This window comes from Anastrepha obliqua, chromosome 2 (assembly GCF_027943255.1).
Source record: "Anastrepha obliqua isolate idAnaObli1 chromosome 2, idAnaObli1_1.0, whole genome shotgun sequence".
Classification (NCBI taxonomy): Eukaryota; Metazoa; Arthropoda; class Insecta; order Diptera; family Tephritidae; genus Anastrepha; species Anastrepha obliqua.
The window spans coordinates 34,580,399-34,605,401 of NC_072893.1; the positions used below are offsets into that span (position 1 = coordinate 34,580,399).

The window sequence follows — 25,003 nt, forward strand, 5'->3', positions numbered from 1 at the left end:
ATATACTGTGAATGTGACAAAAATTGTGCATATAAGAACTTTCGTATTCGAAAGAATTTATTATCACTTTACAACTTAATTAATGAATAAAATTTACAATTCAGGGGAGAGACAGAAAAAGGGATTTAGCACGTATAATGACGTATCCTAAAAAGTACTGCCAGCTCCAAGTTTTGCTATTGTGACTGAGTAACAAAATGAACTGAAAGACGGCTTATCCTATGCTCCCACGCCACGTAATTCGTTATAAGCAGTTTTATAATTACCCCGCTTCCATAGCGCATTCATAGTTTACTTTGGTTCTTCTTCTCGTTGTTGTCGTTGTTTGTTGTTGTAGCATATATATATGGAGAATGCTGTTGCTTGGCTGGATATAAATCTGGGTCGATCGGGTAACGTAGAACCGACTGTCGTGGGAACGTCTTTGTTTGTTTCTTTGTTAACAGTAATAGTGGGAACGTCTCTTGTACTTTGCTTTTAACTATTTCAATTGGTATTATTCATGAGCGCGCTGGCAGTCCGTTTTCCAGGAAGTTTTGTCCTAAAAACGTTATAAGAAGATATTTTATACAAATATTGACCAGTTGATATATTATCTTTCCAAAGAACTTACTTTCTTCCAAGTTAAAATTTCAGAAGCAATGATAGCTGTGCAGTATTTAGGAGGGGGAACAGTTCTCTGAAGATAATTTGGTATCCTCAATCATTCTTGAGGTATTCAGCAATCTCCTCGGCATAATAATGTTATATATATATATAATTGGCGCGTACACCCTTTTTTGAGAGTTTGGCCGAGCTCCTCCTCCTATTTATAGCGTGCGTCTTGATGTTGTTCCACAAAGGGAGGGACCCACAGTTTCAAGCCGACTCCAAAAGGCAGATATTTTTTTATGAGGAGCTTTTTCATGGCAGAAATACAATCGGAGGTTTGCCATTTCCTGCCGAGGGACGTTTTTTCTTAATTTTGGGGTTTCACTGAGATTCGAACCTACGTTCTCTCTGTGAGTTCCGAATAGTAGTCACGCACCAACCTATTCGGTTACGGCGGCCGCCATGTTATAATATTGTTACGTTCGTAAAAATACGTACCAATGGCAATCAGTTCTACGTTTGCGGAGCGATCCGGGTTTATATCCGGGCAATGACTGTCACTGTGGAAGGCTGCTACAGCAACAACAAGAACAACACCATAATAATTTTCTTAATAATTTCGGTTTTTGCTTCCATTATAAAAGACAATTTTTTGGTTGATTACTTGTCTTTCTATGGTATGAACTCTTTTGTTTGAAACCACAAACTAATTTCTATAGAATTCCGAAGACAATGATTTGTTCCTTATTTGAAAGTTTATTTAATTAATTTTAAAATTTTTAAATATATTTTGATATCAGACCAATATTTCCGTACACCGTGTTGCGTTATGAATTAGCGTCAATGTTGGTGTGCTTTGAGAAAACGAGTTTCAAATCTAGTAAAACAGAAGAAAGAACTATTTGTGTTTGAATTTTTTTGAATTAATTGATAATTCCTTGAATGTATGTAGATCTTGACAGTCACTTTAACTTTTGAGTTTATATTGAAAGCTAGGCAATAAAATTTGCTTTTACGAATATATGCACAGTCCGTGGCGGGATATAAATTTGAATAGTTCTGGAGTAGAATAGACTGTCGTGGAAACATGGGAATATGAAATATAATTTGAGCATATAGTAAACAATTATTGCGAAAATAATTTTCAAATAAAAAATCAAAATAACAAAGCCTCAGTTACTTCTTTGTTAATGTGTAATGTTATCTTCATCTTAAAATACAGGTGACTGCTGTAATTTTGTTGGGTTTATTTTAAAGTTTTATTGTTATTATTATTTATAGGGGATATATACAATATAACCCTAACTTAATTAGTTAGTTTTATTTTGAATAAATTTCACCAGAATCCCATTCAAAAACTCAGACTGCGCAAATAGTTTCTACAGGCCAAACTAGTGATGTGAAAATATTATTAATTAATGTCGAAAGCCGTGTAAAAACTACTTTAAGGGCTGGCAACATTTAATCTAGCATTTCTGGTTCATTGAGAAGTTGGCTGCAATTACAAGTTCTAATACGAAAAATGTAATCGGTGTAGCTTTATTCCGCTAGCAAAGTTTGTATTATTTTTGGCCATTAATATTTGTTCTATTAAAGGAAAAATATTGATTGTGTAATATTGAGTGTAGTTGGTCCGATTTGTGTATGTTCAAATAAGAAATAATTCCGTGTTACTCTCTAATTTGTATTGAAATGTTTCTACTCAGTAACAAAGGAAATACGAAATGTAGAAACAAGTGAGAACAGTGCAGATGGAATAAAAGTGCAAAGGGTAAACAGAAGAAAGAAAATGAATAGCAATTAAAATGAACCATACAAAGGCCGAATCAAGACGTATAAAAAATTAGCCGTGGAGAAATATGAAATAAATGTAAATTGACTTTTTTTTTGCTTCGCGATATTTGCATCAATTTGCATTGATTCTTGTGAAAATAGTATGTGCTTTGCACATGCAGTATATTAAAAGATTAAAAACAAAAACTCAATACGTAAATAAATTGGAGTGATTTCTTGACTAGTATAAGAGTGCAGTTGCATAAAAACCTGAAGCTGTAACGCTGACGTCAATATAGGCAACAAATAGTAACGCAAATAAGTGGTGTTAAAGATTCTTGAGCAGATTGTGTAAAAATTATTTTAGGTGAGTTAACGGATAACAATGCGGCTTTGTTATGTTGTTTAATTATTAATATCCTAATGAGAAATGTGCTCTTGCTTTTAACTGTCCTTGCAAGGCTGCGTTGGACTTTGGACTTGCAATGCCGGCTCGCCTTTCGCTGTATCGCGCAGTGTTCTCTCTAACCAAAATTTCTTCGTAATATGTTATTTAAATTGAAATTGTAGTTCGAATGCACATGCACATACAAATACGTGACCTCTAACATATATGTACTTCTGTATGTAGGTACAAATGTCAGAGGAAAAGTGTATACGCGCTGCGTATAGTTACACAAAAAAATGCTGTTGCCCTACTAATAACTGAAGTTAAATATTTTATTTTATACTTAAATTGGTATAAATGCTACAAAAATTTCCATGGCATATACAAGTAATTTCATGACATGCATGAATATACATACCTACATATATTTGAAAAACGGATGTATTCTGAAAACGCAGATGGTGTATAGAAACTTTCAAACAATTCACATATACATATGTATGTATGTTATAATGCACATTATGCCAGCGTCGAAAGAAAGTGTATGCCACATATTGACAAGTTTTTTATTTTATTTTATACTTGATTGTATCAAAATTCAATGAGCTATAAATTTTATTTAAAGATTCCGAGTAAAAAGTTTGAAAGTTTGCTGAATTGTTATAAATTTTGTACAAAGTTAGAAACTTTGCGTTATATGGTTTTTGTTGTAGTATGCACTATATTTCTATAAAAAAAAAATAATAATAATACATTAAAAATAATAAATCAGAATATGGCAAATTCTTTTGATGCTGGGAGTATATGCGAAATCCCTGAGTTTAGAATATTCTTATGAACATATATTTTGTACTTGGTTTTGACTTAATTTTATAAAAAAAATGTATGTTAAAAATAGTTAAACTCTAAATATTTGAAATTTTATGTTTTGTAAATTAAATTGTCAGCATCAGTAAAATGCTAATGAATCCATGTATGCAAATTTGTACATATGTACATATGTCATATCTTCCCAGCGATACTATATATTGTATTTTTCTCATTTGTTTTTAGTTTCTACTCATTTTGTATAGCCACACAGTTGCAAATTTGTCATAATTCTTTCGACATCTTCGTATTTACTATCTACTTTTCATGAAATTCGCAAAGTCATATCGTTGTGCCTATTCGCTTTCGCTTTTTCCACAATTAACTGTTTTTTTTTTTTGTAAATTGTTTATTCTTTTCTTCCCATACTTTACGTACAAACATATAGTATATACATATGTGTATACCTGCATATATGTATGTATGCAATTAATTCACATATGTACATTTGTTATATTGTTTCTTTGTTGCGAAAAAGATATGCAAACAAGAGCGAAGAAAATTGTTTATAAAAACATATACAAACGTACTTATACATAAGTAATATATGGCATATAAACCCCTTTTCAGGTGTTTGGCCGAGTTTCTCTTCCAATTTGTGACGCTCTCCAAATGGCAGATGGTGTCTTAAGGGAGAAGCCCTTGCCCAGCAGAATTTCACTCGATAATTTTCTATTGCCTACCAAAGGGCGACTGCTATTAGAATAAAATATTTCTATCATTTGATGTGTCATGCTCAAAGTGGGCATTGAACCTGCCACTAATTGTATAGTAGTCACCCACGAACGCACTCGGCTAAGTTGACCGGCCCGTTGTTTTTAAGGAAATTTATTGCGATCTTACTATTTATTGTGTATCTCACACTCATTGCCGTGCCCAGCATCAGCTTTATTTTGTATGTCTTTCTGAAACTGTGATCAGTGAATATAAAAGTTATATACTAATGTCAGCTTGTAATTGCGAAGAAAGAAATGAAAACAAAGAATATCCAAACTCGCACACGGAAGAATATAAAAATAATAACGTCGCCTTGTAGGTAGCTATTATACTCGTCGATATTCGAAAAGCAAGTAAATATCATATGATAAGTTCTAAATGCATGAGTAATAAAGTAACAGCACAACACGCCCATGAAAAGTCCAAACAGACTTTGCTGTCATTCGGTATACAAGTGATAATTAATTTATGGAATTGGTGAACAATTTACCTGTTTCATTTAAAATTACCCTTTGTTGTCGACGAGAAAAGAATTCCTTATCTGCCCCAGGTCGAATTGATCGTTTTGGGAGCTTAAATTTTTATTTCCTTCAATTTAATCTGGTTGCTAAACTCTGCGTGAATAAAATTTAAAATATTACTGACATAAAATGGTTGAAATCGCACAATAACTACACCCGAATTATTAGCCAAGGCAGTTGGTGTATTTAGGAGAAATGCAACTTAAGAAATGACGAGTACTTTAGGACTAATTTGTGCAGGACGAATCGTTCTTTTATATTATATAAAGGATTAAAATTATGCGTTATACGAGTAATATATATACAATACATCAAACAAACAACGCTGTGATTGTGCCATTTTGAATTCAACAGTAGCAGGAAAGCTTAATATACTAGTACATAATATATTTGGCATTAGGGTGGTAAACGTCTTAAATCAGCGGAATCGGTTCATTACTATACACACCTGCCGTATAAAAGTATTTTTCAAAATTCAAAAAGCTGATATTTCATTATCTAATGAAAAAAATTTGATCGATATTTAATTAATAATAAGAGGAAATTGGGTGTCTTGCCCTTTTTGGGTGCCTTGCCGAGCTTCTCCTCCTATTTGTGGCGTGCGTCTTGATGTTGTTGCACAAATGGAGGGACCGACAGTTTCAAACTGACTCCAAACGACAGATGGTTATTTATGAGGAGCTTTTTCATGGCTGAAAAATTTTACACTCGGAGGTTGCCATTGTCTGCCAAGGGGCAACCGCTATTAGAAAACCCTTTCTACTCATTTTGGTGTTTCACGGAGTTTCGAACCTATGTCTTCCGAATGGTAGTCACGCACCAAACCATTCGCTACGGCGGCCGCCATATAGTAGTATAATATAATATACTTTTTACGAAAAAAATTGGGCAAATTGTTGAATGCGAATGAACTAAAATATAGGTCCCTTCACATTTGCCCGGTCCAACGACATTCCGTTTCACCTTTTAGAAACTAGCCGGATTTATATCAGACTTGTATGACGTAAAAGCTGATGAGGTAGTCCTTGGAGTGTTTGAGAGAAAGGCTATGTGGGATATTCAATAAACTAAAAATATGATTCTGTCGATAACCTATCGAGATAAAAAATGTTTCGATTTGGTTGTTACGTATACCACAAACTTTTTACCTGTGTACATTTTACCAGCGAACCATGGAGATAGTGTTTTGTGTACGAACAAACAAAGTAAAGCAGATAGAAATAGTACACAGAAACAAGTAAAAAACAATTCAAGGTAAAGCGTAAATGGAATAATTAGTCGCCGTATTGCTCATCACAGAACGATAACAGATTTTTGTTGGCGAACTATGGTCGGCGAATGAGCGAATATTCGCACGCTGCAATGTTTATATTATAGAATTTTTATACGCTCTTTTCTAGTAACATTCTAGTTTTGCTTCGCCTTTTTTACTACCGCCTCATTTTCGTATTTTCTTGTGCCAAGCACAATTTACTTTTCCATAAATGAGTGTGTGAACATTAAAAAAAAACAAAATTATGCTAATTTTTTCGTTAATGTAGCGTCGATCATTAAAAATAATAACAAAGTACTATTATAAATACAACTCTGGTGGGTATATACATATGTACGTACATACATATATATATTTAAGTTACTTTTGCGGCAGCTGATTTTGTGTACACATTTGCTTTAAGTATATAAATATATGATTTTCCGCTTTCAGCGATTTGGATTTATAACTTACAACTTTATGACACTTACAAGTGTTTTTATATTTTTTAGTAACCATTCGGGGATGCTCTTGACTTGTTTCTGAATTGTTTTTGTGTTTAATCAACCAATCAAAAACCGAGAGTTATCGAAGAGTTTGCTCTTTTGGTATAAGTATAGCTGCAATTAGTGGTGCCGCACCGTAACCATAGCAATCAGCTGTTCTGATCAAACATATGGACATCACTGTAAACGATTTTAGATGCCGCATCATAACGCCGTAACCGTAACCGTAAGCAGCTGTTAAATACTTTACATTTGTTTTGATATTTGCGATAAAAATTTGAACATTAGAAATGAGCGACAAAAAATTAATTGACTTAGTGGAAAATTATTCGTGTTTTTATGACAAAATACACATTTTGTCTGTAATTCTACTTCAGCTGTTTACGGTTACGATTATATGACTAATCAACTAATGCTGTAATATTTCGGCTATGGTTATGGTTACGGCTATGGCGTTATGGCTACGGCATCATTAATTGAAAAAAAAAATTAAAAAGCGGTTCGACAGAACTATTCACGCTGATTACATTGGTACTAAAAATGGGGGAGATATCGCAGGTCAAAGGTCAATTTTACGCATTTTACAAAACCAAGTACACCATTTGAAAAGCAAATGAAATACTTCTTAAGTTTTGGTGTAACATAAGTTTTAGAGAAATTCAAAATTTTATAAAAAAGTATGAGAAATGTTATATTCATTTTTGAAATACGACATTGTTTGCGACTGCACTTAAAAACAAAACCTTCATTCTATAAATAAAATATATTTTTTTTTTTCTAAAAAGCGTCAATGTTACCTTTGACTTTCGAAATCAAGTACGTCATTGGAAAGGTAATTACCAATGCTTTTTAAGTTAATGTGTAAGGTTTAAGAAAATACAATTTGTATGAAGTATAAAATATAAAACGATTTTTATCGAAAATTTGCTCAGTAAACATAGATTCAATATAATTTCGTTAAAAAGAGTATCCAATGGCCTTTCATTTGAAATACCAAACGCCTATTAGTTTTCGACTGCATTTAAAAAAAAATTGAACGGGTACATTGTATCTCTCTGGCTAACCGGCGCCGGTTGGACACACCAAGTCAAGCCAAGTCTTTCTCCAACTGATCTTTTCATCATAGAGGGGGCCTTCTTTCCTCTTCCTCTGATACCGCCAGTTGGTACCGCGTCGAATACTTTCAGAGCCGGAGCGTTTGTATCCATTCGGACGACGTGTCCCGGGTATATTGCAGTTTTAAAATGCATAAAATTGACCTTAAAGCTTTGACCTTCGGAGATAACGAGATATCCATTTTAGTTTCCTGCTGTTGTAATCAGCATTAAAAATTCTGTCCTCATTTTCAATTTTTTTTCTAGCGAAACGGTACGTATTATTTACTTGATCCTTGCTTTTATTAAATGCTGAAATCCCAGCACTGTTTCGACAAAGTGTATCTAAAATCGTGAAATTTCGAAAATTTGACTTTCAACTCAAATACCTTTGCTCCAACGAAAGAATGCTCAACTGAACCAAAGGGAAATACTTGAGGGCCCACTGATTTCAAGCAAAATTTGTATTCCAAACTTATTAGAATTATTTACGAGTACCTCTAATGCAATACCGCCCTTCAAGTCATACTGAACTTACTTCCCGTTGATCTTCAAGTTTCATCCATTGCCGCTCTGAGCTCTATTAGATTGTACGAGGCTGGCCTCTGGAGGCAATATCTCCATCCGCAAACTGGATTTTGAGGGTTGGGCTAGGGCTATCTTTTCCAGCAGACTGGATTGAAAGGAGGGGAGAGTCTGAACAGGCATAGGTACCTCTGTTTTCACCGACGGATCCAAGATGGAATCTGGAGTTGGAGCGAAGGTTTTCTCTAGATCAGCCAATATTTCAGGCTCCTTTAAACTGCTGAAAACTAGTAGTGTTTTTTAAGCAGAGGTCTTCGCGATTATGCAGTCATGCAAAATGCTTAGGGATCGTTCTTTGCGGGGAGACATAAATATCTTTTTCGATAGTCAAGCTTCCACTTCTTACTGTAATTCGTTCGCTTGCTGCCAAGGTAAAAGTTTATGTCACGTTGACATGATACGGCGCTTAGTAATTACCTATTGCCTACTTGCATCGCATGAATTTCAAATATGTGGGGCCTTTTAATTGATTGTACGTAAATTATCAGTGGAGACTTGCCATTTAAAAACTGTTCTATCAGAGCTTGTATTATATTTCGTGGAGTATGTACTCTGATGTACTGTAGTCCATCAAATGAATGATGGACAGCTCGCTGCTGGGTCAAGTCTTCCTTGCCTTAGTTTGTTCGGGTATTATAACAAAGGGGTGCTACAAATACGTACAGATGACAATTTGGGTGTTTCTTTATGGGCACGTGTGGGCAAGTTTACAACAAAGAAGAAGAAAAAAAAAATCACATCTATCCAAAAATCAAGAAAAATTAGCCCCAAGAGTCCCGCATAATCAACAAACAACGACTGCCAGTGTGCATTCTATTTTCACAATTCTATTTTTAGCAAAATTCTCTTAATTCTTCAATGCTAAGTTAAATGTGTGCGTGAAAGTTTTTTTGTTTTAATTTTTAGATTATTTTTGCGATTGAGTGAATCGCCAGCGGTTTTCTTTTCTGTTTTTTTTCTTTTGTTTATACAAAGAATTTTGTTTTGTTTCTCAGATTTATCTGTGTTTACTTTTTGATTGCATTCTTTATATGTATTCGCTTTTGTAAATTATGAAAGTCACGCGATTAGCTTTTAAATACGATTTTTTTTTATATACAAGTATTTTTCCTCTAACCACAATTAATTCGTACCCATGCTATTTCTTCTTATATGCACCCCGTTGCGAAATTGTAAACACACAACCACTCTTTGTTTTGGGAAATTATTGTTCATACTACAGTAGAAGCCCGATAAGTGCAATACCGATAACTGCAATTTCGCGGAAAGTACAATTCGATTTTGAGTCCATAGAAAACTCGAAAAGAGCAATAAAAAATTGCAATTTTCCGGCGCAAAAGAATTTTTGTTCGAAGAAATTTTTTACTTCATACGGCAATGTATTTGCGTTCATCACGCGCGAAGACACAGCTTTATAGCTATGCACAGTTATGGTTCTCGGAATTATTGCGACCAAAAACACTGTTCTCACGCTTTGTGATTTTTGATTTTTACAAATAACTGTAAAATTGTAGCGCTGATATCATAAAATATGGCATCGAATCGTTTGTGACATTCAACACGCGTTAGTTTCAAGCTGGTTCTTGAGAGTAAAACAATCGTTCGGAGTTTGAATCATTGTTTTTTGCTTTCATCAAATAAAATCATGGGAAAAGTGAAAAAGAATCTACATTTTCTTACATTGAAAGAAAGAGATGAGATTCTCCAAAAAATTGAAAAAGGCGTTAAACAACGAGACCTTGCATTCGAATACAAAGTTGATTGCGCAACGATTTGCCGAATAAAAAAACAATCCCGTTCATTAAAAGAAAATGCATACAATTCATTTTCACTTGGAAATAAACGGAAAACTTTGCGATTTGGCAATCATCCAGAGCTCGAGAAGCGTTTGTACCAGTTTTTCATGAACCAGCGGCGACGAAATGCTCCTGTTTCACATTTTCAAAAAGTGGTCTTTGATAATTTTGTCGAAGAAGTGAAAAAATTCGTCAAAGAAAATGAGGTTCCACCCAAAGCATTACTCTTGCTGAATCAAGCCCCATCTCATCCGCCCGAAGAAGAATTAGTTTGTGGTGAGATCGAAGTGATGTATTTTCCGGCCAATTGCACAGCGATTTTACAGCCAATGGATCAAGGTGTTATTAACTTGACAAAAATTCAATACAAAACATTGCTAATGGAAACCATAATTAGTGAAAAAGATTCTTCATTACATGAACTATTGATGAAAATTGATTTGAAAACCGCCGTGATCATGTTGAGCCAAGCATGGGGGAAATTGCTCCCTGAAACGATCGCTAAATGCTGGAAAAGGGTATTGGCGACCCCTTTCTTGTTGGAGGATTACAACGGTTAAATGAGATGGTCGAAAACTATGTGGGTGAAGCAGACACAGATGAAATCCGCAATTAGGTTTTGGAATTAGGAATAGATGAAGGTGATAGTGAAGCCAATAAACCCGAAGATACTACTCAAGAAGAAACAACCGAAAAAGTCCAGCATGAACCGATTTTTGGCTGTGTCAATACAATTTTGAAATGTACTGTCATTCAATCAGATCGCTTGTTTGCATGATATCCGATCAAAAGCACTTGAAAAGTGTTACGAGAAAACGCAATCGAAAATAACAAAGTTTTTCCAAAAAAAATAATTGAATTTTGGAGCACACACTCATGTGTCCTTCCGCATTGATCTCTTTGTATTAATTTCAATAAATATGTGCTAATTTTTCTTGAACATCGACCTTTTGAGCTCATTAATTGCATTGAATAGAGTTAAAATATTTTTCCCTAGGTATTCCTCGATCCACAGGAGAAATTCCCAAAAGTGCAATTTTTCGATAAGTGCAATCATTGCTGAAATTTTCCAATTGTACTTATCGGGCTTCTACTGTATAACAAAAACCATGTAATGCAAAGTTTTAAACTTCAACTAAATCTAATCTAACCACATTTTTCTGAGTAAGCGGTTTTTAGCTCATTGAATTTCCACTCGAGGGCTTCATAACATACGGACAAAAACAAATCGAAATAACCTCATTTGGTCTGTTTACAAATTACAAATTACAAATGAAATTTTTTAAAAACGCATGGGTTTATGTAACGGTAATTTCACGCTCAGTAGTCAAATTCAAGTCAGTTCTGTTATTCATTAGTAGGGTGTATTGCATTCGATTTGTCTCTTGTCTTTATTTTGTTAATTCAGGGCACAAATCTAATCAATTGTTAATTCAAATTTATAAGCCCGATGTGGCAAATAAAAGAAAAGTCCAGGAAAATTATAGTGATATTGAAAGCAGTAGCTCAACAACCACCTACGCTTCATACATTCGTTCTGGAAACAAAAAAGATTGTGTAATAGACAAATTTCGGGCGGGAGACGGTAAATTCAATCCATTATTTTTGTCATACCTGAATAGAAAAGTCAAGATTACATATTGGCGATTGCTTCATGAGGTATGACACCATGTTCCACGGTACTAAATGCAATAATTATATTACGAGTATAATATATATTAATAATAAAAATACCGCCTCAAAACGCTTAGCGTACTTCTCACTCATTTTTGTTTATTTGCGTTTACGGGAAAGTTTCGAACGACACTAACCTGAGTTAGCACTGGCGTCGTAGCCCTTGAATGGGACTATTATGCAGCAAAAAGCGGAACGAAATATATCTTGAAGTTACAAGAAAAAAACCGGTTCTTTTCTTCTGTATATAAATATTATTTTCTCCTGTTGACTAACATTCTATAAGGTTCTCATCATGCCAGCCCTAACAAATTACGCAGAAGCTTGGACGATGACAATATCCGATAAGGCATCCCTTAGAGTGTTTGAGAGAAAGATTCTACGGAAGATTTTTGGACCTTTGCACGTTAGTAAAGGCGAACAATGGAACAATGAGCTGTATGAGCTTTACGACGTCATAGACATAGGTCTATGGTCGTTCCCATGATAGTCGGTTCTACGTTACCGGAACGACCCGAATTTATATCCGGGAATGTTTATGCTGTTACAACAACAACAGCAGCTTCGGTGGCTGGGTCATGTCGTTCGTATGAATAAAAACGCTCCGGCTCTGAAAGCGGTACCGGCTGGTGGTAGCAGAGGAAGAGGAAGGCCTCCTCTGCGTTGGAAAGATCATGTGAAGAAGGATTTGGCTTCAGGTGGTGTGTCCAACTGGCGAAGGTTAGCATGAAAATTGCGTAATCGGTTATCGCGCCAATTAAGAAGAAGAAAGGGCACGTTTGAAGTGGCTCAAAATTCGCGTTGATATTTACCTACTTATTTTATATATTTCATTTATGAAATTATTCTGTACAAAAATCCCTGGTTACGCGCTAGGGTAGCAAAATAGTTCTCCTACTGCCTAGTTTGAAAGAATGTCTGGATTCAGTTAAGGTGGAAGTTAGTTAAGAAATTGTTAGGGGCAGGGTTTGAGGTAATTATTTTTAACCAGATATCAAAACGAGCTTTTGCAGTTTCCGCGTGAGAGGTTTTTCGAGCGAGCTAACCTAACTTCATATTTTTTAGTTATGTCAATAGATACGTAATTAAATAACGAAACGAAAAATATGTAATGGAATTTATGAATTTAAAAATAAAAGGAACTCAGTAAATTACTTATGTATATATCTCCCTGTACACCTCTAGGGCGGCAAACTTCAAAACAGCCCGAATGAATTCTACACATAGACTATTTGTTTTAAGTATCGTCAATCATATCATACAAATCAATTGCTTAGATGCATAAGCGGCATCGTAAAAAAATATTAATTCCTCGACAACAAGGCCTGTTTTCTTTGTAGTTATTTCATTGAGTTATCAACAATTCCATTTTATAATCGGTCAGTGTCAATTTTATAGCTGAGAGTTTTTAATATTTTCTTTCGAAACGTATAAATCAAGTAATTCTAATAAATACAATTATGATTTTAGTTTATGTTGTGTCATGTGTACTGGTCTATTTGTTTATCGGCACATGCACGCACGAGATGATTCTTAATGGTCAATCTAATGAAGTGACAACAACACAGCAATATGCCATGAGTGAAAATCTAGGTCAGTATTGTTACCATTGCCGATGTCAGCGCTGTTGCCTTCGTTTATGTTTATGCGACTATGTCGCCGAGTTAGTCAATGTAGCCGCCACAGAGGTACACAGTGAAACGTGAACACTACTACGTGGCTCCTTAAGAGTTTGCACAAGTATCAAGAAAACAATAAATTTGAAAGTGCGAAATCATTGCATAAGATAGATGACGAAATTTATCGAACGTTCTACTACTACTTCGGTTTGTATATAAGTATGTCAAGTGGGGGAAGCGACTGAAAGTATACAAAAAGGATGCAGTGTTACGTACACTTGCGGGCACTAAATTCCACTCTGGCTGGAAAAGTCATGCGTATCGGGCTTGGTGGCAAAAAGTATAGAGAAGTCAAAGGAGGAGGCATGCACGCACGGTCAGCAAAATCGATGGGTTTTTTGACATTTCATATTTTTATTCAAGTGCACTTTGGGCTCGCGCTCAACAAACAAATGACCAAAGAAAATTGTGCGTTTAAACGTCAAAAACACCCAAGGAAGCCGCAAACAAAAAGTCACCGTGTAAATGTACGAAAATTTTCGAAGACGTCTTTAAAAGAGAATGGCAAAAACCCAGAGTGAAAAATCATCGTGTAAATTGTCTCCAACTATTAATAACAATGCTCGTTTACTTACTACGAGCTAATTTTTTTAAGAGACTTATTCCTAAAGCATATTCGCTGTCTAGAGTAAGTGCACTAGCCTTGCTATCCAAGAGGTTATGGATGCGAATCCCACAATAGCACGGTCCTCGCACTTTTCCAAATTTACCTACTTTCCCTGTTTCTAAAAAAAAAACAAAAATCATTCATCAGACCCAAAAACTTATTCTTTCCATCCTTACTCCCGCACAATAGTCAGCGCTTTATTTTGCATTAAGGCTGCTAAAACCAGCAAAAAATAAAGAAAAACACACAGTTACACATTGCAACAGTGGCGCCAGCAAGAGGAAGCGGGCAGCCGCGGTAATAGCGCAGACACACCACTTTAGCGCAGTCTTCAACCATCTGTGCGACCCTTGTGCCAGAAAAATGTGCAACACAGGAGCGCTCTAAGCAATGACAGCAATGCCCACTACTTAGAACTGATAGCGGCAGGCTATCTACTCTGTCAGAAATCAAATAGATTAACGAAACCAACGCAAGATCGGTCTTCTAAAGGCCCTATGCTTCGGAGAGGAGTGAAGAAGAAAAATAAAATCGGAATACTTTAATCCCCATGTTCGAAAAAAACGCTCAAGTAATTAATAACACCACAGGCAAATTAAAAAAAAGTTGACAAAAACGTGCATAAAGAAACCTATTCCCTTTATATTGGAAAGCTTTAAAGAGAATTGAGGATATTAATACTTCCTTAGTTTAGAATTTCTTTTGTAGGCTCATTTAAGCTTCACCATTGAGCCTAATATAATTAATGGGTCGTAGTTCCATGTAAAAATAATCTAAATTCTTTGAATTCTTTTTTATGTGGCTTCATTTACATTTTCTTCGATTCCATTATACATTTAAAATATGTACATTCTAACTTATGTATATAAATTTTTGTATTGTATTCATTGAATAATCCTTGAAATCCCTTGAAAATGACCCTCATGTACATATTTAAAATGCCCTTTGCCAGAAATACTAAAATCGGAATTTTTTTGTCGAATTTGCTGATTGCAGGGATGTTGAGTTAATTAAATGCCCTGTTTTTTTATTATGATGATGTTGTTGTTGTTGTAGCAGCATAAACATTCCATAAGCGTTTGGGAAATAATGATGGGGTGACAGTCTTTAGGCGGGTATAACACATGGGATGAAAAGTCGCAGGCCTAATAAAAAAACACGATTTTCTGGTGTTACCGCCTCATTTGGAGATCCATTGCGCTGTGCATCATCGGTGTCTCTACGACTACGATTGAAGTAAGCGAACGTTCGTTTTATTGTTGAGTCTGATAGAGCGGGGTCCCCATAATACTTTTCAAACGGTATTTTTCCCATCAAGAAGCAGTGTAAAATTAAAACACGAAAATAACAAAAGTAGCGTCACTCTTAGGACAATAACTCACGAACTAATGAACAGAGTATCATGAAATATTAACAGCTGTCTTTTTAAGGTTAGTACTAAATGCAATAAAACTAGTGCCTAGCCTAGGGCCGAGACTTTCCAGTCCATGTGTTACACAAATTGCATCTGTTGTCAAGTTTTCAAGTTCAGAAAGAACTTCCATTTTTGCCGGAATGTTAATGTCGTGCGCTTGCTCATTGTTTACATATTACAGAAAAATACAAATGACAATAGGGGTGATTGATAGATTGATACATAATAAAATCGATTAAAGCGAAGAGTAAAGTAGCTGCCGAAGTGCTCGAAAATTTAATGAAAGAACTGAAGTTTATGTTTAAAATGAAAAACAAAAAAAAAAATTCAGTGCTTATAACCATGCTTGTAAAAGTAAAACAAATTTATCAAAAATAATTCCATTGTCAATGCCTAAATCAATTTAAGTGATTTTTTTTCTTTCAAAGTTACGGCTGCAAATCTGCAAATCTTCAAGATTGTTCGTTTTTATTGACTGCAAGTGTATATTAATATAACATTCATTGATGCTATTCGTATAATAGAAGGGAATCGCCCATTTCTTTTTCGAATTTCCCTTTTTTTCATTGCAGTTTTTTATCTAATTTTTTTCACTGCACTTCAAGTTTGCTTTATACCATTTTAATACTTATCACCTGCCCAGTGCAAATACGTTAAAACCAATTAATTCAGTGTTAAGTGGGAAAAGTGCATTTTCATTAACAGTTTTCAATGCACGAGCGTCGCAAATTCACCCTCCTGATTCCGGCTAACACACGTCTCGCCAGCATAGCCAACAAAAGAGCCAACTCGTCAGTTGTTTTCTTTTACCTACCTGTCTTTGGCATAGAAACGTTCCAATACCGAAAGACAATGCGGCCAACCGATTCACAGTCAGTCAGTTTTGCTGGCAGCGTCAATGACAGAAATCGAGACTACGACGAGACGACGACAACGACGATAGCAGCGGCTGAGCCCGACTGCTTTGGTCGATTCAAATTTATTTTCTCCAGTTTTCCTTTGTCACGTTTCACTGGCTGAAATTCCAGTAAAGGCCGGTCGGTTGCCTTGCCGCTTTTCCGATTATTCGTTGTTTGCAGTTAATGTTTTTTGTCCATATTTTTGTTGTTTATATTTTGCCTATCAACAATGTTTTTGCTTCGCACTATTGACTCTCGTGCGTCGTTGTGTTGTTTGTGGTCGTTAGTTTGGTTGTTTAGCTCGTTACATGGCATGGCTTTTTCCCCAATGCTAAACATCATAGTCCGTCCATAGCCAGTCAACGCTGGTTGTTTTTTGCTCATTCATCATTTATCTTTCTATTTTCGTGTACATGCATATATTGCGGTTTTGTTTTTTGTTTATAACCAAATGAGTACTCGATTACCTGTTTCCACGAGCCATTATCGGTTAGTACCCAAAGTAAAAGTGTTTTTCGTGTGCGCTCTTATTTTTTCTTCTTCTATATGATTTTGTTTTGTACGCGACGAGCAGACCACGAAGTGCATACCTTGCCAAAATGCCATAGAAATACACAAACAAATATCTCCGCTTATACATATTTACTCGTGTACTGATATGTATTTTAGTATACATATATGTAGACTCGTGTAACTAATACGATCATTGACAAATATTAGATGTCGCGCCTGGGCGAAAGTGAATCTGAAATGCAGTTGAAACGTGAATGAAAATTTGTACCGCCATATGAATGTAAACTACACTTTATGGGGTTTTGATACCAAACTCTTTGAGTTGGGCTTACAATTAGAGGCAAAGCCACAAAATCGATGATTGCCAGAAATTTATATATGTATAAGCACATGCATAGAAACATGCATATGTTTTAGTTGACAACGGAAAAAATTACTGGCAAAACATCTGCGTTGGTATCCATAAGAAATGAATATATTTACATACATATGTATGTGGGTCTCCGTATGTAATGTGGCTCGATATGTCACATTAATTAAATAAATAAAAAATCATACAGTGGCGAGAAAAAATAAAGGCACCACAAAATGCAGTTTTTACTGCGCACTTTTTATACATTTCGCACACATCTTGGAACGGATATATATGTACGATAAAGTGCGTCATGGAAATTAGGCTCTTTTATCCGTTTATGCAGTAATGTACCAGCAAAAGTCTAATGGCTAACATGGCTGCGAATGGTCATTATGTGGAACTATCTTCTTTTTTGTATCAGACATATTTATATGTATGTATATATATACAATATCTATATCTATACTAATATTATAAAGAGGAAAACTTTGTTTGTTTGTTTGTTACGAATAGGCTCAAAAACTACTGGACCGATTTTAAAAATTCTTTCACCATTCGAAAGCTACATTATCCACGAGTAACATGGATTATATTTTATTTTGGAAATAGGGCTCGAGATATAGGTCAAAACGTGGACCCGGGTAACCTTCGGACGTGTATGTACAATATGGGTATCAAATGAAAGCTGTTGGTGAATGCTTTAGTACAGAGTATTTTTCATGCCGCTCCGTGACTAGGGTCTCGAGATATAGGTCAAAACGTGGACCCGGGTAACCTTCGGATGTGTATGTACAATATGGGTATCAAATTGAAGCTGTTGGTGAATGCTTTAGTACAGAGTATTTTTCATGCCGCTCCGTGACTGGGGTCTCGAGATATAGGTCAAAAGGTGGACCCGGGTAACCTTTGGTTGTGTATGTACAATATGGGTATCAAATGAAAGCTGTTGATAAGTGCTTTAATATGGGGTAATTTTCATACCTATTGATGACTAGGGTCTGGAAATATATGCCAAAACGTGGACCCGCCGTCTCTTTGCACCGAATTAAACCAAACTTACACACATTGTTAAGGAGGTATTGAAGATGGTTTCCGTATAGTTTGGATACCTATTGGTAGATAGGGTCTCGAGATATAGGTCCAAACGTGGACCCGGGTAACCTTCGGATGTGTATGTACAATATGGGTATCAAATGGAAGCTGTTGGTGAATGCTTTAGTTCAGAGTATTTCCATCCGCTCCGTGACTAGGGTCTCGAGATAGAGACCAAAACGTGGACCCTAGAATGTGTTTGTACAATATGGATATCAAATGAAAGCTGTTGATAAGTGCTTTAATACGGGGTAATCTTCATACCTATTGATGACTAGGGTCTCGAAATATATGCCAAAACGTGGACCCGCCGTGTCTTTGAACCGAATTAAACCAAACTTACACACATTGTTAAGTAGATATTGAAGATGATTTCCGTATAGTTTGAATACCTATTGGTAGATAGGGTCTCGAGATATAGGTCAAAACGTGGACCCGGGTAACCTTCGGACGTGTATGTACAATATGGGTATCAAATGGAAGCTGTTGGTGAATGCTTTAGTTCAGAGTATTTTTCATGCCGCTCCGTGACTGGGGTCTCGAGATATAGGTCAAAACGTGGACCCGGGTAACCTTTGGTTGTGTATGTACAATATGGGTATCAAATGAAAGCTGTTGATAAGTGCTTTAATATGGGGTAATTTTCATACCTATTGATGACTAGGGTCTGGAAATATATGCCAAACGTGGACCCGCCGTGTCTTTGCACCGAATGAAACCAAACTTACACACATTGTTAAGGAGGTATTGAAGATGGTTTCCGTATAGTTTGGATACCTATTGGTAGATAGGGTCTCGAGATATAGGTCAAAACGTGGACCCGGGTAACCTTTGGTTGTGTATGTACAATATGGGTATCAAATGAAAGCTGTTGATAAGTGCTTTAATATGGGGTAATTTGCATACCTATTGATGACTAAGGTCTGGAAATATATGCCAAAACGTGGACCCGCCGTCTCTTTGCACCGAATTAAACCAAACTTACACACATTGTTAAGGAGGTATTGAAGATGGTTTCCGTATAGTTTGGATACCTATTGGTAGATAGGGTCTCGAGATATAGGTCCAAACGTGGACCCGGGTAACCTTCGGATGTGTATGTACAATATGGGTATCAAATGGAAGCTGTTGGTGAATGCTTTAGTTCAGAGTATTTCCATCCGCTCCGTGACTAGGGTCTCGAGATAGAGACCAAAACGTGGACCCTAGAATGTGTTTGTACAATATGGATATCAAATGAAAGCTGTTGATAAGTGCTTTAATACGGGGTAATCTTCATACCTATTGATGACTAGGGTCTCGAAATATATGCCAAAACGTGGACCCGCCGTGTCTTTGAACCGAATTAAACCAAACTTACACACATTGTTAAGTAGATATTGAAGATGATTTCCGTATAGTTTGAATACCTATTGGTAGATAGGGTCTCGAGATATAGGTCAAAACGTGGACCCGGGTAACCTTCGGACGTGTATGTACAATATGGGTATCAAATGGAAGCTGTTGGTGAATGCTTTAGTTCAGAGTATTTTTCATGCCGCTCCGTGACTGGGGTCTCGAGATATAGGTCAAAACGTGGACCCGGGTAACCTTTGGTTGTGTATGTACAATATGGGTATCAAATGAAAGCTGTTGATAAGTGCTTTAATATGGGGTAATTTTCATACCTATTGATGACTAGGGTCTGGAAATATATGCCAAACGTGGACCCGCCGTGTCTTTGCACCGAATTAAACCAAACTTACACACATTGTTAAGGAGGTATTGAAGATGGTTTCCGTATAGTTTGGATACCTATTGGTAGATAGGGTCTCGAGATATAGGTCAAAACGTGGACCCGGGTAACCTTCGGATGTGTATGTACAATATGGGTATCAAATGAAAGCTGTTGATAAGTGCTTTAATACGGGGTAATTTGCATACCTATTGATGACTAAGGTCTGGAAATATATGCCAAAACGTGGACCCGCCGTCTCTTTGCACCGAATTAAACCAAACTTACACACATTGTTAAGGAGGTATTGAAGATGGTTTCCGTATAGTTTGGATTCCTATTGGTAGATAGGGTCTCGAGATATAGGTCAAAACGTGGACCCGGGTAACCTTCGGATGTGTATGTACAATATGGGTATCAAATGGAAGCTGTTGGTGAATGCTTTAGTTCAGAGTATTTCCATCCGCTCCGTGACTAGGGTCTCGAGATAGAGACCAAAACGTGGACCCTAGAATGTGTTTGTACAATATGGATATCAAATGAAAGCTGTTGATAAGTGCTTTAATACGGGGTAATTTTCATACCTATTGATGACTAGGGTCTCGAAATATATGCCAAAACGTGGACCCGCCGTGTCTTTGAACCGAATTAAACCAAACTTACACACATTGTTAAGTAGATATTGAAGATGATTTCCGTATAGTTTGAATACCTATTGGTAGATAGGGTCTCGAGATATAGGTCAAAACGTGGACCCGGGTAACCTTCGGATGTGTATGTACAATATGGGTATCAAATGGAAGCTGTTGGTGAATGCTTTAGTTCAGAGTATTTTTCATGCCACTCCGTGACTAGGGTCTCGAGATAGAGACCAAAACGTGGAGCCTAGAATGTGTTTGTACAATATGGATATCAAATTGAAGCTGTTGGGGAATGCTTTAGTACAGAGTATTTTTCATGCCGCTCCGTGACTGGGGTCTCGAGATATAGGTCAAAACGTGGACCCGGGTAACCTTTGGTTGTGTATGTACAATATGGGTATCAAATGAAAGCTGTTGATAAGTGCTTTAATACGGGGTAATTTTCATACCTATTGATGACTAGGGTCTCGAAATATATGCCAAAACGTGGACCCGCCGTGTCTTTGCACCGAATTAAACCAAACTTACGCACATTGTTAAGTAAGTATTGAAAATGGGTTTCGTAAAGTTTGGTTGTAATTCGGAGCACTGGCAACGGGTACAGCGTTCTTTTGAACCATCCATAATGTCGCTTACTTTTTTAACGCTTGGGGCGGAACTGAACTGTCAAATTGACAGTGTGAGTTACAATGGGTCTATATTTCTTTCTGATTTGGATGCCATAAGGAAAAAACGTAAGTGCAACATGTAAAAATTGTTTGTGAATTTTTTTGGAGTGGATTTTGGAACAGTGAATAATTTCTTACGAAATTTGAGAATTTAATGTGAAATCCGAATGAAATTATGTGTTCGTGAAAAAAAATTTTTTTTCGTTTTTTTTTTTGAAAAATATAAATGGATAATGGTTAAAAAAGCTCCAATGCTTAATAAAACATATAAATTGAAACGAAAAATTCATGGATGATCAGGAAAAAAGACGATTGTTTATTCATATGCGTTGATTTGACATTTAAAAACAATCTTCTTTTTTCCTGATTTTCAATTTATATTTTATATTTACTCAAAAACAAATAGAAAAACAAAAAATATTGTTTATGCCAAAGCGCTTGAATAAAGAATAAAGAAATAAATAATATGAAAATCATATATTTTCTGTTCTAAACCATATCTATTCTATTTTAGTGTGCTCAGCGAAGGGGGCCGGGTTTGCTAGTATTAGAATAAGTTGACAAAGAAGTAAAGAGTGCAAGCATTGACAAGCAAAACAGCTGTACGCTTTTCAGTGGCACTCACTGTAAGTAAATAAAGCTATAGAAATGAATTATAACTAGAGAACGACTGAACATTGATTTTTAAGGCGGAAGCGAATTTCGGGCAATTTCGACGGAACCGAACAATAAAGAAAGCAAGGACTCTTTAAAAATCCAGTATTTTTGTTAATAAAAATCCAAAAATATAAGTTTCCAACGCATTAACTTCAGCTCATAATAGAAAAAAATGTTTGTACATAGAACTGTTTGTCATCATTCTAAACAATTGCCCCCTAGATCCGCTCGATGGATGGGTAAATAATATAATATTTCACCGCAATTTTTTTCAATAAAAAATGCTTGCTTTAATACCAAAATTCAAAATGTTACAAAAATGAGATTTTATAGAATTTTTTCACAAAACAACTAAAAAAAACCTTCAGCCAAAGTTCACCTTTATTTTGCCGAAGTCGAACCAAACCCGCATTGCACTTTTTTGATCGAATATGGGCGATGCCGAATTTCGATTGTTCTCTAATTATAACAAATTTTCCTCATTGTGTTTTCTTCAGTGTCATTATGGCATTTTCATATATACATTACATATGTGCGTAATCCTGCCATAAGTTCTGTTATAAGTTAAGACCGTTATAGATATGAAATTATAATACTTTTATTAATGAAGTTAGTTTTATTTAATCATGTAAATATTAAAAAACAAAAATTTAAATTTTCATTCGAAATGGTCACTATTGGTTTTTACACAAGCCTTCAAACACTTAGGCCATTCAGCTATTGCAGCACGCATAGTTTCCATGGATACTGACCATATTTCTGTGAGGTCTTCGACAGGCCATGTTCTCCAATTCTGTGAACCGAGGAATATTTTTATTTAGTCACTGGTGGGTGATTTTTGCCTTATGGGTTTGAACGGAATCTTGCTGGAAGATCTAACGCTCTCCATTGAGGAGAATATTGCTCAACTGCTTCACCATGGCTTCTAAAACATCCTCCTAGTACATTTTAGCCCCGGTCTTAACCACTTTTTCAAAGAAATGAAGAGATGTAACGCCTTTACAAGACGCTCCCCACCAAACACCATTTTTTGCGCCTTTAGAAGTTTTAGTATAGATTTTGCCATTTTGCTTATTAAAAACTTCTTCAACAGTGAAAATTTTCTCATCTGTGAAAAGAATATTTTCATGGTCGTTGATTGCGTGCCACTGTCTAATTGTCTTCAAGTGCGTTGTCAAAAGATGACCAGTTGAGCGACGAAAGACTTTCATGTGGAGATCATATTTAATTGGACTTGACATGGGTCTGGTCGATAGATTCATTTCCATGGACATGATTTTCTGCTTTCTAAAGGCATTTCTGCGAATTCTTTCCCGAACGGCTTTTATGGGAGCAGTGGTTCAAACCACGCCAGGACGACCACTTATTTTTCTGTCTGTCACTTCAGAGTTTAGGAAAAACTATTGATCGTGCGGTAAACACACATTCTCGAAATATTATGTTTTTTCAGCAATTCGTAAATCTCACTTGCACTTTTACCACACTTTTGCAATGCAATCACTGCTATGCGATTTGCTTAGCTCCCAACTCTATTTTTAACAAGCGAAATTTGACACGAAACTGAGTAGACAATGCGTACGAACAAAAGCAAAAATAACTGAACTTTTTTCTGCAAATTTGTTCTCGACAGTATTGGAGAGAGTATTGGTTCGGGCGAGTTATTCCGTTCTTGGTGAGTTTTTGTTCGCGGATTATGCCGTCGAAAGATGCCAAAGGTTTAAAATTGAACTGACACCAAAAAGGGTAGTCGGGTTTACCGAGCTTGTACTGTACTCATTATCATGGATTAGCTGGGGGAGTTAAGTTAATAAGGCGTGTTCACTAATTATTGCTTGTAAGCAGTTTGGAATTTCTTTGTATCACCTTATAATTAAATTTTATTTATTGGAAGCGATCAATAAAACATTTTTAATCAATATATATACTATAGACCCGTACTACTTTGAAAGCGCTTTTGTATTTCGTTTGTCCTACACACAATAAATCGTTTGATGTATCTTCACCTTGAAAATAATACACGTTGGATTTGTATTACTAATCGATATAGCCTTAGTCTCCGAAATAACTGATGCTTCGTACTTATTTGATAAGCCCTGTCGATGCCTTTGCGTATATTTACACACATACATATATACGTATACCGCATGTATGTATACATAGATTTACTGAAAACAAAACTTGATTGTTTGTATTTTTTTAATTTCTCTTTTGACTCGATCTTTACGCATTTTTCAAGCACTCGAATAATTGGCTGGTGATAATGCTGTTATGCAGATTTCATTCAAATAAAACTAAAATTGTATATAAAAATCGCTGAGTGAATAAAAATACATTTTTTATGAAATAGAGACATACAAACATCTATACACACATGCGTTGATAAAAGAAAGAAACAAAGAAATTGGTTCGATTTGGCACAAGACCTTCGATAGCTCAGTTGGTAGAGCGGTGGACTGTAGAGTGATTTGTAAGAAACATATAGATATCCATAGGTCGCTGGTTCAAATCCGGCTCGAAGGATTCAGAAATAAATATTTTACTTTATTATTTGATTCACATTAAAAATTGTAGATACATCTTTGCAAAGCTATTTTGGCTTTACTCATTATTTCTATAAGTTGCAGAGAAAGTACGCCATCACGAAAGTCTATGAAATGTATGGACTTAAAAATATAATTAATGTTTGTTAATTCAAAGCCTCTTAAATTTTTTATATTGTATATATATATATATTTTATGCAATTGTGCTATTTACTTATGCACTAAATGCAATAAATGCATGCCTTCGATAGCTCAGTTGGTAGAGCGGTGGACTGTAGAGTGATTTGCAAGAAAAACGTAGAAATCCATAGGTCGCTGGTTCAAATCCGGCTCGAAGGAATGAAAGACATATTTTGTTTTTTCTCTTATTTCCTTTTAGTGAATTATTCTAATATTTGTTCGCTAACTAATAAAAGGTGGTGCAAAATTAATGATCCCATCGCAAGGTTTATAAGTTGA

General features: G+C 35.7%; 1 protein-coding gene and 2 non-coding genes across 3 annotated transcripts in view; all 3 read left to right on the top strand.

The window, feature by feature from the left end:
• The first annotated feature begins 2,097 nt into the window (after positions 1–2,097).
• Positions 2,098–25,003, top strand: part of LOC129239433 (myotubularin-related protein 4) — a 56,203-nt gene continuing 33,297 nt past the window's right edge. The window contains exon 1 of the mRNA XM_054874909.1: positions 2,098–2,731. The gene's annotated coding sequence lies outside the window, so the exon portion shown is untranslated. The remainder of the gene's footprint in view (positions 2,732–25,003) is intronic.
• Trnay-gua (transfer RNA tyrosine (anticodon GUA)) lies at positions 24,426–24,523 on the top strand. Its single transcript has 2 exons — positions 24,426–24,462; positions 24,488–24,523. It is a non-coding gene; the product is annotated as a tRNA-Tyr (tRNA).
• Trnay-gua (transfer RNA tyrosine (anticodon GUA)) lies at positions 24,786–24,883 on the top strand. Its single transcript has 2 exons — positions 24,786–24,822; positions 24,848–24,883. It is a non-coding gene; the product is annotated as a tRNA-Tyr (tRNA).